The 5,073-nt window shown below is 32.4% G+C and overlaps 1 long non-coding RNA gene across 1 annotated transcript; it reads left to right on the top strand.

The window, feature by feature from the left end:
• LOC108663769 lies at positions 2,852-5,073 on the top strand. Its single transcript, XR_001929792.1, has 3 exons — positions 2,852-2,999; positions 3,097-3,132; positions 4,860-5,073. It is a non-coding gene; the product is annotated as an uncharacterized LOC108663769 (long non-coding RNA).

Here is a 5,073-nt window from a genome sequence, read left to right as displayed (position 1 = left end):
GAGTATCCTTTTTCCAACAAATTACAAAGTGGGTTTAGAAATTTTAGAAAAATCACTAACGAATCTCCTATAAAGTCCAACATATCCTAAAAAACTACGAATGCCTTTAACAAAGGCGAAAGGTGGAAGTTTTTCAATTGTTTCAATTTTTTCTTTGTCTACTTCTAAACCTTTACTAGAGACTCAATGGTCTAAGACTATGCCTTCTTGCACCATAAATTGACGTTTTTCCCAATTTAAGACTAAATTAGTTTCTTCACCTCTCTTAAGTACTCTAGCAAGATTAAATAGACAATCATCACAAATATCCCCAAAAACTGAAAATCATCTTCAAATACTTCCAAACACTTTTCAACCATATCAGAAAAAATTGCCATCATACGTCTTTGAAAAGTGGCTAGAGTATTGCAGAGTCCAAAAGGCATTTTACGAAAAGCAAAAGTTCTATAAGGACAGGTAAAGGTGGTTTTTTCTTTGTCTTCAGGAGCAATGGCAATTTGATTATAACCAGAATAATCATCCAAAAGCAATAAAAATCCATACCTGCAAATCTATCAAGCATTTGATCAATAAAAGGGAGTGGGAAGTGATATTTTCTAATAGCGTTGTTCAATTTTCTATAGTTCATACATACTTTCCATCCAATCATAGTTTTAGTGGAAATGAGCTCATTTTTTTTTATTAAAAACTATAGTCATATCTCATTTCTTTAGGATACATTAGACAAGACTTACCCATGACCTATCAAAAATAAGACAGATAATACCTGCATCTAACCACTTGATAATTTCTTTCTTTACCACCTCTTTCATGATCGAATTCAACCTTCATTAAAGCTCAATGGATGCTTTGTGATTCATTTCTAAAAAAATTTTGTTCATGCAAATTGATGGATTAATTCTTTTGATGTCTGTAATGGTCAACCCAATTACTTTATGGTATTCTCTTAAAACACGAAGGAGTTTATTTTCTTATTCATTAGAAAGAGAAGAAGAAACAATTACTGGCAGTGTAGAAAAATTTTCCAAAAAGGCATATCTTAAATGGTTAGGTAGTGGTTTGAGCTCATGTGCAAGAGGTTCTTCAATGGAAGGCTTGATTCATGAAGTTGTAATTGATAAGTCCAAAACTCAAATTGTGATTTTGGGAGACGTGATGGAGCATCCAAATGGTTAGCATATTCAAGAACTTTGTCATCAATAATATCACATGAAGAAATCAAAAATGCTTATAGTGGATCATCATAATGATTCTCAATAAACACATTATTAGTAATGTTACCCATGACATTAATTAAAAAACACTCATCATATTGATCGAAAAATTTTAAAGCTCTAAAAATATTAAATGTTAGCTTTTGATTTTCAACCCTTAAGGTAAGCTTACCTCTTTCCACATCAATTGGAGCTTGAGTAGTTCTCAAGAACGGTCTCCCAAGAATGATCGGTATTTCACAATCTTCTTCCGTGTCAAGTATAACAAAATCAACTAAAAAAATAAACTTACTAACTTTCACCAAAACATCTTCCATATTACCATAAGGATAGGTGATAGATCAGTCAAGAAATTGCAAAGTCACAAAAGTTGGCTTAATCTCTTCCAAACCCAACTTTTTATAAATAGAAAGCAGCATCAAATGTACACTTGCACCCAAATCACTTAATGTTTTAGCAAAACAAATAACACCAATAGTACAAGGAATAGTAAAACTACTTGGATCTTTAAGCTTTTGGGGAAGCTTATTCTGAATAGTGGCGCTGCACTATTCAATAACAGCAACGTTTCAAACCCACCTAATTTCCTTTTTTTAGATAGGATGTCTTTTAAAAATTTAACATATCTAGGCATTTTCAGCAAAAGGAATATTAATATATAACTTTTTAAACACATCAATAAATCTATAGAATTGTTTGTCAAGTTTTTCTTTCTGAAATTTTTGAGGAAAAGGTGGTGGAGGTGTGGGAGCAGAGTTTAATTGTGATTTTTCGTCTTTTGAACTTTTAGTACATTATTCAACCATAATTTCTTTTTTAGCATCTTTTTTAATTTCTTTCTCATTAGATGTAATACTCGTACTTTGATATGGTGGCTACTAAAGCTTATCAGATGCTAATTGAGGTTAATTTGAATGTTTAAAAGTGATGAAAGGTGAACAGAATAGTTTGGAGAAAATATTTCGCACGCGAAGAAATAACGATTGAATAATAATATTTTTATTGAGGATGAATTAGCAAGATAAAAAGTGATTTGAAAGTGAATCGGGGCATAATAAGATATTTTAGGTGCCAAGGAGACACGTGAAAAATTTTAGAATAAAATAATATTTTATTCAGTGTCAAAATTTTTCATGAAGAAGGAGTATATGGTCAATCTAAGTGGGAGAGAAGAAGAACAAGGAAATTTCAGAGAAAAATGACGTTAATGAGGCCCGCGTGTCTTTATTAAATAAAGCTAGCGCGAGGTAAGTAAATATTTAAATATTATAGTGATACCGTGTTGAACTATAAACTTGATATTTTATTGGTACATGTGTTTAGGAAGAAAAATAGGAAGAAATTGAAATTAAAAGATTGTGGGAGGACTTAAAAAAAAGGGTGAAAACCTTGGAGGGCAAAATGGTAATTTTGCCATTTGTTTGGTCAAAGCTTTCGAAGGAAGCTTTGACCCTTCATCCTTATCCCATGGTTGGCCATCATGTCTAAGGCATTATCTTCCTTCTTCTTCTCCTCCCAACGCCATTTTCATCCTCCACCATAAAAATCAAGCTTTTTTCATTTTCTTTTCCTTCATTTCTTTTCATTTCTTTTCTTTTCTTACTTCTTTCTTCTCCTAACTTCTTGGGCACCAAACTTGCAGCTTCTAACTCCATTTTCTAGCACAACTAAATTGTAGGAGAGAGAAGGAAAAATCTCTCTTTCTTTCCTTTATTTTCTATTTCTACTCCACCATCACTAGCACTTGAATTGTCAACTTCAAATCTCCAGTTTTAAGGCTAAAAGGTATATATTTTTTACTCTTGAAATTTATGAATTTATGGGTTATATTTTCAGATTTTATTTCCTAATTTCTTAAAATTCTTTTTCTTGAAAATATTAGGTTTTTATTGATCTTTATGCCTCCAAGCTCACCAAGGTAAAGAACCTTTAAATTGGAATAGTTGATATGATGGGTTTGAGAATTAGACTAAAATTCTAGGTTAAAAATTAGGCTAGAATGTAGTTTATCAAGTGTATGCTTATTAGAATTATTAAGTTTGAATTTATGATATATTTGAAGTGATTATTGGTTATTAGCAATTATAGGTTTTGATAGTATTTCAAGACTACCTAGATTAAGATTTTGTTAGGTGGCATCATTAAGGTGAGCGAACTTGCATTTAAAAAATGTTTTGGGATAAATGCACATGCGTTTGAATGAATCATTTGAAAACTTTATTTGTCTCTGCTTTAAAATGTGCCTGGGAACAAGCCCTTGATGAAATGTCTTTACGTTGTGAAATTGTGCAATGTGATTAACTCATGTGTTCCTATATTATGCGATACATATAATGTGATGAATTACGTATTTGAAATATTATGTTGAATTGCCAATTGATTTGTGGCATGTGATGTATTGTTATGCAAAGATTATTGTTACATGTTGTTACATGTGCCATGCTTTGAAATGTAATGTTGAATGATAATTGTAACCGCGCGTGTGCGGTGTGAGAGTGCACATGCCGGTGATGATGAGTGATTCTAGCTATGTGCGGTGTGGGAGTGCACATGAGCTGATGACTGGTGGGTGATGATTCCAGCTATGTGCGGTGTAGGAGTGCACATGAGCTAATGACAAGTGATTGTATACATGTTTACACATACCATAGAAATGTTAGAGAAAATATTATTTGATTGCATTTAATGTTGAAAGTTGAACTTCCTAAATGTTTTAAAATGAGTTAAAAAACAGCATGGCATCAAGTTTTGTTCATAATATACATCTTTACATTGTTTTTAAACGAGTACATCATGTTTTCGAAAAACTCTCCGTATCGTTTGCTTGTTCCTTTCCTATGTTCACTCACTGGGTTTATACTCACTCTTTTTAACTTCATGTTTTTAGATTTGGAGATAGTGGGATCTAGATTGAAGTGTCCATTTGTATTCACCATTTAGTAGGTACCTTGGCATCCTGTAGCGACACCCACATCCAGAGTCACTCTACTGATGGTCAAGGTCTCTTGCATATATATATAGTTACTTAAATGTAAATTATGAGATCGTTGTGCACTCTGTATGTTGATTGATTAACCATTTCGTTTAGGGTTGACAAATGATAACCCTATTTTGGGAACGTTATACACACACACATATATATATATATATATATATATATATATATATATACNCACTATATATATATATATATATATATATATATATATATATATACTTGGTTCTCATGGTTTAATTTTGAAAAAACATTCATTAGAAATTACAAGTATTAGATCTTAAAGAAAGAGAGGCTTGCTTGGGCCTGGTGGGCTATGCCTATTGGGCCCTTGCATCGGTCATGGCTAGGGAATTAGGTTGTGACATTAGATTGAATTGAAATATCATAATTTAAATCTTTACCACTTACCTCTTTTCCATTGTGAAGAGTGATTGCCTTACAATGTTCTTTACCTTTTTTTTTTGGGTTGGGTTCAATATCACTTGGTAAGGTACCATGAGTTCTGTTATTTCGAGCACTAGCAAGTTGGCCCACTTGTGTCTCATGATTTTTTATTGATGTTACTTGACTTTGAATTGAGGCATTAGTCTTTGTCATGAATACATCAGTATTTGTCATGAATGGCATGAACATATCCTCCATTGTAGGCTTTTTCTCTGGCATGGGAGCTCTATGAGGAAACCTAGGGGGAAAATTTGACTTAGATGCTGATGAAGACCCTTGGTTGTTAGTCCATGAGAAATTCGAATGATTCCTCCAACTAGGATTATAAGTGTTGGAATAGGGATTGTTGTTCTACTACTTATTTCCCAGAAATTGACAAGATTCAAAATATATGGAACAATTGTGATTGGAATGTCA

Source organism: Theobroma cacao, chromosome 10 (genome assembly GCF_000208745.1).
Source record: "Theobroma cacao cultivar B97-61/B2 chromosome 10, Criollo_cocoa_genome_V2, whole genome shotgun sequence".
Taxonomy (NCBI): domain Eukaryota; kingdom Viridiplantae; phylum Streptophyta; class Magnoliopsida; order Malvales; family Malvaceae; genus Theobroma; species Theobroma cacao.
This window is presented reverse-complemented; position numbering and strand designations above follow the sequence as displayed.